This window comes from Microcaecilia unicolor, chromosome 7, assembly GCF_901765095.1.
Source record: "Microcaecilia unicolor chromosome 7, aMicUni1.1, whole genome shotgun sequence".
Taxonomy (NCBI): domain Eukaryota; kingdom Metazoa; phylum Chordata; class Amphibia; order Gymnophiona; family Siphonopidae; genus Microcaecilia; species Microcaecilia unicolor.
Genome location: NC_044037.1, coordinates 304,238,269 through 304,250,991, shown reverse-complemented (window position 1 = coordinate 304,250,991; position 12,723 = coordinate 304,238,269).

The window sequence follows — 12,723 nt, the reverse complement described above, 5'->3', positions numbered from 1 at the left end:
GTATACACAGAAAACCAGCTCAAGAGGCTGCCAGCAGTGCAGTAGCAGGGTGCCCCAGGTCAGGAATGAGGTATGTTGGCAGCAGGGAGTGTAAGTAGGAGGGTGCATTCATCTCCTTCACAGTGTAATAAATTATTGTTTTGTCAGAAAGAGGTCATGGGTGGGGGGGGGGGGGGGTGGAAATATTCTTCGGTGTGGTTCAGGGGCATTTTCGAACAGCACATGGAGTTACGCAAACAGTTGTAATTTCAGAAAGGCTGAGCAGATTTTCAAGCAGAAACTACTTTGAAAACGAGCAAGTTGGCACATACGTGCATTAGACGTGTCCGTCCGCTTTGCACGAGCGAAACGGCACATGTACAGTGGGAAGGTTAATTAAAAGTAGTTCTCTTTTCCATGCTTGACCTAAACATACAGCCAGGAGAATACTGAAGCAGATGGGTGCTGTGGAAGCCACACAGGAAGGTTGGGGGGGGGGGGGGGGGGGAGGGGGAAGGGAAGTTCCAGTCAAGCCAGTTTACATTTGAAAATTGTTAATTCCTAACCCCCCCCCCCCCCCCCCCCACACACACACACACACACATACCTTTCTAGTGATAAAGACAAGCAGAGGCAAGGACAGATCTGGAAATCCAGATGTGGGGGGAGAAGGGCTTGGACTGTGGGACTCCAGTGTCTGTACTACTGGGAGAACATCAAATAGTGTGGGGCTGTCACATGAGTTTACATCAGTGCATGTTTTCTAGCCCAAAAGGTGCTGGTACTCTAATGCTAGGCCACCCTTCAGGGGTGGGGTGATCACTGAGGCCCCCTGCAACCAGTCACAGAATCTATGACAAGGCAGAATTGGTGTGTAGAGCCAGAGCTCTTTCATTAAAACTTGGGGACCACGGTCAATTTTAGCAGACAATGGAAAAGGTGCCGATACTCAGTACCCCCCAAGTACCCCCTCAAGAAAAACCCCGGTTTACATAGAAACAGAAAATGATAGATCATCCATGCTATCTACTAATCTCTATTGTCCCACGCCTTCTTGACTTGAGATACTGTCCTGATCTCTACCACCTCTGCTGGGTCAAAGCTGGAAGACCCCTATCTTCTATGCATACACCAACTCTTCCATAAAGAAATGCTTCCTTAAATTTCTCCTCACCCTCCTGAAGGGCTGCAGTACTGAGGAACACTGCAGAGACAATCAGACCCTCCTATAGGGCTGTAGAACTAAGGAACACTGCAGAGACGATCAGACCCCTCTATAGGGCTGCAGTACTGAGGAACACTGCAGAGAGGATCAGACCCTCCTATAGGGCTGTAGAACTGATGAACACTGCAGAGACGATCAGACACTCCTATAGGGCTGCAGAACTGAGGAACACTGCAGAGACGATCAGACCCTCCTACAGAGTTGTGATGTAGTGAGTGTGAGACCATCACAAACTTTGACACTCTGTGAATCAAAGCCAAAGAGCTTCAGAGAAGAAAACCTTCCCTGCATCTTGGCATCACTTGACCCCAACAGCCAAAGCCTTACACAAGAGGCCCAGTGTAGCCACGATTCTAGGCTTGGTGCCCTTTCAGACTGCAGCTCCTTTGTTAATTTCATTTAATTTAATTTTGGATTTACAGTTCGCTTTCCAAGGACACAAACCCTGTCCAATGTTAAGATCAGGGTCTGAATTTCAGCCATTCTCCATGGATTCAAAGAGTTTGTAGCAGGAGCCCTCTGTGTTCAGCATGAGGAAGAATCTGGACTCTCTCTGTTCCTAAACTGCCCCCTTTATATGGAGAGGTAATGGAGATTCAGCCTCTTTGTGAACCAGTGGCCAGTGCATAGGCTGCGTCTGAGGACTTCCAGAGGGGGAGAGCTGCAGAGGAGCCTCTCTGTAAGGTAGTAGAGGTGGGTCAGAGGCAGCCTGAGAGTGGGAGCTGCCCTCTTATGGCCAGCCAGGTTTAACTTAAGATGAAGGACTTGGAGAAAGTGGAGATTGACAGACCAAGGAAGGTTCTGGAGCAAGAAGGCTACAAGCAGCGTAAGTCAAAGGGACTCAGTTCTAAAGATCCTGATGGAGCCCAGCTCCTCAGTTTTCCTATTTACTCCAGAGCTGAGTGGAACATCACAGGCCTATGCCAACTCTACCCGCTGAGAAGGTTAACTCTGGTATCCCTGGTGCATCCTGAGTGCACAAATGGGAGAGTTTCAAAAAAAAGCATTAAAGGAATTCCGGATGTTTTACTCTTGTGGGAAGAAAAAAGCAAAAGGCAGACATAATAAGAACATAAACAGTCTTTATTTAAAATCCAAAGGCTCACAGAGATTTCCACATCTTTGCCTGGCATGGCCACGTTTCACCTTGAAACGGCTGCGTCAGGGGCCAAATTACCAGCTGGTGGAAAATGACAAACTTCACCACATCTGATCCAACAAATATCAAGATTAAAAGCAATGCTCCTTCCTCTTGATTTGCGTTTTAGGATTTTTCTTTGGATAGTCTGGCGAACATGACCACTAGTAGGTGCCTACCTGTGGTGCTGAGGGGTGGTCCATAGTTTGGGGAGAACTTTCCTGTGAGAGTTGTCTTGAAAGATCTTCAGGAGGAGTTAAGGTTCACAAATCTGAACCTTGAAGATAGAGGGAGTTCCTACCTGAGCCCGAGAAGACCAGTTATTTATGAGAACATGAGATAAGGACTTTGCTTTCACCTAAGTTTGCCTTTGAGAATAAGTTCAAGATATTGAATGAAACGTTATCCATTCTTTTTGAGCCTTTTGAATTCCTGCAGAGGCCTTGGAACATTTTGCCTCCTCCATTCACAAGAACCCTTTACTTTGCTTTATCTTTCCTACCAAATGTATTTTTATATACCCCTCCCCTGTCTCAGGGTTCTCTTATCCACTCACTGAGAGATGGGCTACAGGACGTCAGACTCACAGAAACAGAAGCCTGTGCGGCCGTGTTGTTGATCTGCAGGGGCAGGCTTCTACAGGGAACGTTGCTAGTGGAGGAGTAGCCTAGTGGTTAGTGCAGTAGACTCTGATTCTGGGGAACTGGGTTCGATTCCCACTGCAGCTCCTTGTGACTCTGGGCAAGTCACTTAACCCTCCATTGCCCCTGGTACAAAATAAGTACCTGAATATATGTAAACCGCTTTGAATGTACTTGCAAAAACCTCAGAAAGGTGGTATATCAAGTCCCATTTCCCTATTGGAGATTCTACATGGAATGTTGCTACTATTTGAGATTCTAATGGAATGTTGCTATTCCACTAGCAACATTCCATGTAGAAGCCTGCCCTTACAGATCAGCAACGCGGCAGGGACCCCCGTCAGCAAAGGTACTTGACGGCAGGGGAGGGTTGGCGGTGGGAGGGGGGTCAAAGGGGTTGGTGGTGGGGGGGCAGGGCCAAATCTACAGGGGCCCATGCCCCCATGGCCCCCCGTAGCTACGCCCCTGGCGCCTAGACTTAGGTGCAACCATTTACGCCAATGAAAAACTGGTGTAAATGCTTGAGCCTAAGTCGAGGTGTGAGTCCCACAGATGTGATTAATGACGCTGACTGACACACCCACACTCCTCCCACCACTGCACCCTCTTTTGGCTGCATGCATGGCAATTTATGCCTGCTGCTTTTTAGAATATGCCGGAAAAGAAATATGCATCAAGTCCAGTTATGCCAGGTGCAGACTCAGGGTGGTCTGGGCCCCCCACCCATCTGCTGCCCCCCTACACCCCCCCCCCCCCCCACTGCCCAGCCACTGCAGCTGATGCCCCCGCTGGCCCGGTCCTACCTGAGGGGTCCTGGTAGTCTGGTGGCCTCTGCGGGGGGGGGCATGTTCTTTCCTGCCCACTGAGCTGCCACTATTCCCCCGCCTGCTGGTGCAGCTGAATTTTCAAACTGGCAGCTGAGACTCCCTACGGTAGTTTTGCAGGTCTCGACACTCTCGCAAGATTTCCGCAGGGAGTCTCGGCCACCATGTTTAAAATACGTGGTGTCGAGTGTGTGTGTGGGGGGGGGGGAATAGCATCAGCCCAGTGGGCCAGGCAGGAAAGAACATGTGTGTCGTTTCCCCCCCCCCCCCCCCCCCCCCACCGCTGTGGACACTAGATCACCAGTGGTCTGCCGGGCATCCGGGCAGAGCCTCTGGGCCTTCGGGCACTGCCCGGTTGCCCGAATGCGCAGTCCACCCCTGAGTTATGCCCAATTAGTGTTGATAATTGGTTATTATCGGCAAATTATCAAGGCTACTAGGCTTGTTACTTAATTTAGTAGCACATGTAACACACGCAAAATTGGTGCGCTCTACTCACCGCACCTTATATAGAATTGTGGGTTTATGTGGGAACAGTCTCTCATTTTCTTTTCACTGTATGTAGTTAAAAAATTCAAAGGATTTATGCTTCTGACTTTCAGAGTTTTGCTGTAAAACTGGCCTCTGGAAATTTTATAGTGTAATTTTAATGTTCACTGGGCAGTCATTCACCCCTCCCCCAGCCCTGGTGAAAGAGGATTAAGCACCTTTAGCCTTGCACCCCCTCAATTACCTCTCAAACTCCTAGTACCCAGCCACCCCCATACATGAGTACCCTAATATCATCCCTTCCAGAATGATCCTGTAAAAGCACCAAACTGGACATCAGACTTTTTAATACTGAATAGTTAAAGGCCCGGGCAAATGCTTCTGTGAGTTTCTGTGGCTGTCGCTCTTGGCCACCCTAGGCGAGTAACTAGTTTGCCTACTGGTTAAGCCCACACTGTGGCTGGCCCTCCCTGCTTGTTCTGTACCTGCTGCCTGCTAAAGCTCCTTCTGGCAGGGGGGCTGGTGAAATTCTGTGACTCACCAAGCATGAATGGATGGGAGCTGTCGCCCAGCAGGGCCTCCTCAGGATTGGGTTTCAGTGTGGTGAGTGATGGGACATAACACAGATACAACACCCACCCCGGGACCTTCGGAAAAAGTTCTCTTTCTTCACCCTCACAGGATTGCACAATCTGGGGGAGGGGCGGAATTAAGGGAGAATGCAGGGAGTATTAAAAAGGTGTAGCCAGCCAAAGCCTCAGTGCCGCTCCTGGCTTCTCCAGTATTTAGCTTGGAAAAAGAACAATCTTCTATTTTTAATTTTTTAAAGGAAATGTAGCAGAAGTCTGGGCATGCCAAATGATAAAATGCAAAAGAAAGACACTGAGCATTATTATAGACACAGTGTCAGTGATAAGGTCTGTACGAACTGAACACATGGTGCAAGCGACCCCCTAAAGGTTGTCTAGTGAACCCTCTTGTCCTGGCACTAAGGAGGTGCATTTAAGAGCCTTTTAAAAAAAAGTTTGCACAAAACAGATTTAACCCACACAATAAAAATGTGTAACGTGCATTAAAACAGTTTTATTCTCAAAAATTTTGGAAATAAACTCAACAAAATGTTGAAAAAGTGGAAGAAAGTCTGAAAATGAATTAAAATGTTCCACATCCCTGCCACCCACAAAATCTGCACGATCATACCTAAACCTCCACTACCCAAGCAGCAAAGGTCTCAAATACAAATCCACCTATGCAACCAGCTTTTCCTACCCAAGCGCACAACTATGGAACGAATTACCAAAAGCAATAAAAACTACGCTCGACCACCTACATTTTCGGAAAGCACTAAAGACTGTCCTGTTCAGAAGAGCACACCCCACCGACCCAACATAAAAATGCCTGGACACTTGCGACACAATGCAACTAAAGACCGTAACGGACATTACCTGACTCTTCTTCCCCCTTTATTTTTTTTTAGTTACATTTGTACCCCGCACTTTCCCACTCATGGCAGGCTCAATGCGGCAAGCAATGGAGGGTTAAGTGACTTGCCCAGAGTCACAAGGAGCTGCCTGTGCTGGGAATCGAACTCAGTTCCTCAGGACCAAGGACCAAGGTCCACCACCCTAACCACTAGGCCACTCCTCTCTAAGTCCCCCCCCCCCCCCAACTGTAGCTACCATACATGTACCTCATTCTACCAGAATATCACTTTGTATTCATTCATACCATGTATTTGTTCAGATCGTAATCGGCTAACGCCGTTAAGGGTTATATGTAAGCTACATTGAACCTGCAAAAGGTGGGAAAATGTGGGATACAAATGTAACAAATAATAATAATATATTAGTCATTTGCATACATGCACACAGAAATACAACCACACATATGAACACTTAGAAACACACACACACACGCTTTCATATGCCCATAGGACAAAGCTCATCTGTCAGACAATGAACAAGGTCAAATCGACAGTGAAGGGCAGCCCTGGCCCCAGAGAGTAGCTGCTCTGTGTTGATTCAGACCCTAGGAGGTTAATTACAATCTGATGAAAAACAGTACAGCCACACTCTGACAGCATTTTCTCCAGAAAGAACTTCCAAGGTCTTCAGGAACAGTGGAGGAGTGGCCTAGTGGTTAGGGTGGTGGACTTTGGTACTGAGGAACTGAGTTCAATTCCCACTTCAGGCACAGGCAGCTCCTTGTGACTCTGGGCAAGTCACCTAACCCTCCATTGCCCCAGGTACAAATAAGTACCTGTATACAATATGTAAGCTGCATTGAGCCTGCCATGAGTGGGAAAGCGTGGGGTACAAATGTAACAAAAAATTTAAAAAAATTACACCCTTATTTACTAAAGCATGTTAAGGTTGAGCAGTTAATGTGTGTTAACTGCAGAAGTCAACCCAACGAAGCTGCAGAACCTCCAGGATAATTGTAAGGGGGAGGGGGATTCCTGCCACATGGGTCATTAATGTAGGTCAACGGTGTGTGTTGAATGCGGTTATCGATATCTCTAGAGGTGTTAATTGTTCCTCATTATCTGCCTTATTAGCAGTTAACACACATTAAAGACACGCGTTAGCACGCAAGGGAGCCTCCCCATCTCTTCCTAGATCTTCTTCCACTCCCTATTGTACAAGTCTTAGGACCCCTTTTACAAAGGCACGCTAGCGTTTTTAGCATGCGTGTTAAATATACGTGTGCTAAATGTTAGAGACATCCATATATTCCTATGGGCATCTCTAGCATTTAGCACACGCTAAAAACGCTAGCACACTTTTGTAAAAGACCCTCTCAATTAGCCCCCCCCCCCAATTTGATAAATGGCACCCACATTTGGCACAAAATGAGGCGCAGTTATAGAATAGGGTTGGTTATTCACGTAACATACTGGCACTAGATCGGTGATCAACACCAATAATTTGGCACATAACAGATTTGTGCCCCTATTCTATAGAAGGGGGGGGGGGGCGATGTTCAGCCAGCGGAAGGCAGCTCGCATAAGTGCCATGGTTGGCGCTGACCCTGGATATTCAATGCCGGGCTGTTTCCTGTGACCGGCGTTAAATATCTGATTTCATTTTTGGCCACCAGAACTTAACCGGTTAAGCTGATATTCAGTGCTAACCAGGGGCGTAGCCAGACTTCGGTGGGAGGGGGGCCCAGAGCCCAAGGTGAGGGGGCACGTTTTATCCCCCCCCCCCCCGCCGCTGCCATCACCAGCAACAATAACAACTTTGACCCCCTCCTGCCGATGACCCTTTCGACCCCCCCTCCCGCCGCTAACCCTCCCCCGTAGCCATCGTCTACCTTTGCGGACGGGGGACCCCAATCCCCGCCAGCTGAGGTCCTCTTCTTCCTTCGTACAATGTGCAGGACGTCAGACTCAGAAACAGAACGAAGGAAGAAGAGGACCTCGGCTGGCGGGGATTGGGGTCCCCTGCCAGCAAAGTTAGGCGACGGCGGGTTGGCCGTGGGAGGGGGGATCAAAAGGGTCATCGACAGGGGGGTCCAGGGCCAAATATATGGGGGCCCAGGCCCCCATGGCCCCACGTAGCTAAGCCACTGGTGCTAACCGGTTAAGTTCCTACTGGTTAAAGATACTGTCACAGAGTGAGGAAGGTGAGCCCATGGGCTCTAGCATGGTTGGTACAAAAATATACCAACAATGAAAGCACAGCAGAGGCCCTCGCTGACGCCGCCTCTAGACAAAGTCAAGGATAGGTCGCAGGCAGACACAACCTGAACCAGGACCAGGGTCTAGACAGGCAAGGTCAGGAGCAGGCCATAGGTCAAGGCAGGCAGCAAGCAGAGAAAATCAGGATCAGGCCAGAGGATGGTTTTTAAAAGAACCTTTGGCGGGAGCAGCAGGCAGGAACAAGGCAAGACAGGAATGAACAGACAGAAACTCTGGAACAGGGCAAGGCAGGAACAGATGAAAGATGGACTCTGGAACAGGAAAGGGCAGGGGCAGTCCAGGCAGAGACTCTGGAACAGGGCAAAGCAGGCAGGCAGGGAAGCAGGTACAAGGCAGGCAAGAATGCAGGAACAAAACAACATAAGTACATAAGTAATGCCATACTGGGAAAAGACCAAGGGTCCATTGAGCCCAGCATCCTGTCCACGACAGCGGCCAATCCAGGCCAAGGGCACCTGGCAAGCTTCCCAAACGTACAAACATTCTATACATGTTGTTCACGGAATTGTGGATTTTTCCCAAGTCCATTTAGTAGCGGTTTATGGACTTGTCCTTTAGGAAACCGTCTAACCCCTTTTTAAACTCTGCTAAGCTAACCACCTTCACCACATTATCCGGCAACGAATTCCAGAGTTTAATTACACATTGGGTGAAGAAATATTTTCTTCGATTTGTTTTAAATTTACTACACTGTAGTTTCATCGCATGCCCCCCTAGTCCTAGTATTTTTGGAAAGCGTGAACAGACGCTTCACATCCACCTGTTCCACTCCACTCATTATTTTATATACCTCTATCATGACTCCCCTCAGCCGTCTCTTCTCCAAGCTGAAAAGCCCTAGCCTCCTTAGTCTTTCTTATTAGGGAAGTTTTCCCATCCCCGCTATCATTTTAGTCACCCTTCGCCAGTGGCGTAGGAAGGGGGGGCGGTGGGGCGGTCCGCCCCAGGTGTACGCGCTGGGGGGGTGTCGACGCCGCTGGTTACCTGCTCTCTCTGCCCCGGAACAGGTTACTTCAGAGAGAGCAGGGAACCAACGGAGCCGACTTAGCTCCCACAGACAACGTGCACTCAGCGGGGCGGAGCGCCAGCGGTAATGATGCACTCCGGGGGGGTGCGTGCGCCGGGGGGGTGCGCCGTGCTGCACCCGGGGGGGGTGCACAGTGGTGGCCCGCCCCGGGTGTCAGCCGGCCTCGCTATGCCACTGCCCTTCGCTGCACCTTTTCCAATTCTACTATATCTTTCTTGAGATGCGGCGACCAGAATTGAACACAATACTCAAGGTGCGGTCGCACCTTGGAGCGATACAACGGCATTATAACATCCTCACACCAGTTTTCCATACCTTTCCTAATAATACCACTGGAGACAGGAGGACACCAAGAAGTCTGTTGCTGAGGCACTGGCTGAGAGTGGAGAACTTTCTTAAATATTCCTAGGCAGGATGTGATGTCATCAATCAGTGCCAGCTAGGAAGGCTGAGTTCCAGGAAGCAGGGTTGCCAGATGGGCGGTTTTCCCGCCCAATTGGGCGGTTTTCCGCAACCCGCTGCGGGAAACTTTTGCCTGCGGCGAGTTGCGTTTTTTTGGGCTTGTTGTTTTTTTCTGTGCGGATTTTGGGCGGTTTTTCGGCTGGCGGGGGGTGGGGCTAATGGTGACAGAGGCGGGGTTTGGTGACGTATTGGGCGGGGTGAGGTGACGTTTTGGGCGGGGCGATGACGGTGGGGGCGGGGCTGGTGGGGCGGGGTGATGATGGAAGGGGTGGGGCTGATGACGGCGGGGTGGGGGTGATGACGGAAGGGGCGGGGTGATGACATTGGGGGTGGGGTGTGTGCGGTTTTTGGGCGGGTTTTGGGTGGGAATTTTTTTTTTTATATGGCAACATTGCCAGGAAGTAATAAAAGAGATTACTCAGGCACAGGAGATTGTTGGAGCCATTGGGAACTTCTGGAAACAGGTGAGGGGGCATGACAGATAAGACTACAATTTATGCGGTTCTATTTATTTATTTATTTTGGTGCATTTGTACCCCACATTTTCCCACAGGAGCAGGCGCAATGTGGCTTACAATAATTCAAGAGGAAAAAATACAATGGAAAGATGACTTAGTTTCAGATTGAGACAGGCAGGGAATGGAACAGAGGAAAACACGGGGTGAAAGATAGGGGCAAAGCAACCGGCAGATAACCATGTTCAGTCAGGAAGGGAGAGAGGTTAAACATAGGAGTTGCCAGTGGAATTTAACCACTTAACCCAGCACTGAAAATCAGCGCTAACCAGCTATATCACGCCCTATAGCCGGTAGTCACTATGTGTGAATATTCAGCAGAGATAACCAGCTGTCTCCTGCAGAATATTTGCGGTTAGCCAGTTAATTGCTATTTAACAGACCAGGAGCTGTTCCTGGCCAATTAAATAGTACTGAAAATTTGTACAAATATGTAAAAAATGCAAAGGAGGCGTTAACATGGGAGAGGAAGGGGCATGGGTAGGGTTACCATATGGCTCCAGAAAAAGGAGAATAGGTTGAACCAGTCTGGGTTTTCCTTCCATTGCTTTCAATGGAAGCAAAACCCGGACTGGATCAATGTGTCCTCCTTTTTCTGGAGCCATATGGTAACCCGTGGGCATGTCAGGGGCATTCTACTAATGCATGCAGTTCGCATATAGGGATCCTTTACCAAGCTGTGGGGAAAAGGGCCCCCAGACAGACATGACCATTGAGGAGGCGATAAGGGCTCCCGCGCTAATTGGGCGATATGCAACAATGCCCCAGTGGCGTAGCTATGTGGGACCACGGGGGCCTGGGCCCCGGTAGATTTGGCCCTGGACCCCCCTGCCAACAACCCTCTCGAACCCCGCTCCCGCCACCAACACACTGTCAACCCACGGTTGCCTACCTTTGCTGGCGCAGGACGTCAGACTCAGAAACAGAACAAAGGAAGAAGAGGACCTCGGCTGGCGGGGGTTGGGGTCCCCCACCAGCAAAGGTGGGCGACAGCGATGGTGGAGGAGGGTTGGCGGCGGGAGGGGGGTCGAGAGGGTCGTTGGCAGGGGGGAGGTCAAAGTTGTTGGTGGTGGTGGCAGCGGCAGGAGGGGTCGGCAGTAGCGGGGTGGGTGTCGGCAATGGCAGGGGGGTTGGCGGCGCCAGGGGGGGCTAAAATGTGCCCCCTCACCTCGGGCTCTGGACCCCCCTCCCGCCGAAGTCTGGCTACGCACTGCGATGCCCAATTACCACAGGGTTATCACTGCGCAAGCCATTTCCAGGGGTTTTCTTTTGCTGCCTGAAATGGCAAGCACTTGGGGCAGGACTAGTGCCAGTGGCTGCATTGGGCCAGCGGTAGTCCCAAAAGAGTGAGCGGTAAGTTGGGCTTACCGCCAATCTGTAAAAGGGCCCATTAGGCAGCACCATTTATGTCTAAGGGCATAGCTAGGTGGGGCCACGGGGGCATGGGCCCCACAGATTTAGCCCTGGCCCCCTCTACTTTCAACCCCCCCCCCCCTGCCGCTGACCCTCTCCCGCCACTTTTGACCCCCCCTCCCACCGCTGCTGCCGCCCCTCCCCCACCGCCGCCAGGTACCTTTGCTGGCGGGGGTCCCCAACCCCCAGCAGCCGAAGTCTTCTTCAGCACCTGTCTTCGGCACGTTCGCTGATCTGTTTCTGTGAGTCCTGACGTCCTGCAAGCACGTCCTGTATGTAGCCCTGTGCAGAACATGCAAGCAGGACGTCAGGACTCACAGAAACAGATCAGCGAACGTGCCGGAGACCGGCGCTGAAGAAGACTTCAGCTGGCAGGGGTTGGGGACGAGCCCCGCCAGCAAAGGTACCTGGTGGCGGTGAGGGGGGGGGGGTTGAAAGTGGTGGGGGAGGGTCAGCGGTAGCGAAGGGGGTCAAAAGTGGCAGGGGAGGGTCGGTGGCTGGGGGAGGCGGGCTAAAATATGCCCCCCCAACTCGGGCTCTGGACCCCCCTCCCGCCGAGGTCTGGCTACGCCCCTGTTTACGCCAGTGGTCTAACCTACAGTTTGGCACAAAGCTGCGGATTTATGCTAGTGTTCTGTGAGTGTCTCTAGTGTTTAAAAACGGTACTGCGCCTTTGTAAAAGATTCTGCCATTACAAAACATTAGCTTAGCGCCTAACTCTTAGCGGCCTCTGTTGCATTTACCCCTAGGTGTTTAATGCAGCCATTAATGCATAAACCTATTTTTTAGCTCTGTGTTAAAAGTGCCCAGTAAAAACCTAACACAGTTCAGTTTATATGCCCCTTGTTGTTGTCTGAAAAAAAAAAAGCAAATAGCTATCAAATGAGATTAATTCATCTTCAAACCACAAAATCTTGCACTAGCATACTACCTAAAATGGTTTGAAAGAAATGAGTGGATTTAAACAACCCAATCAACTGAAGGGGAGGAAAGATTGTAAGCTCTGTCAAGCAGGGACTGTCTCTTCATGTTCAAGTGTACAGCGCTGCGTACGTCTAGTAACGCTACAGAAATGATAAGTAGTAGAAGTAGTTGTCTTTGGGATTCCGGAATCTTGCTACTCTTTGGGATTCTGGAATCTTGCTACTCTTTGGGATTCTGGAATCTTGCTACTCTTTGTCCTTATCCCTTATTTGTCCTGTTTGTCTGTCCTAATTAGATTGTAAGCTCTGTTGAGCAGGGACTGTTTCTTCATGTTCAACTGTACAGCGCTGCGTACGTCTAGTAACGCTACAGAAATGATAAGT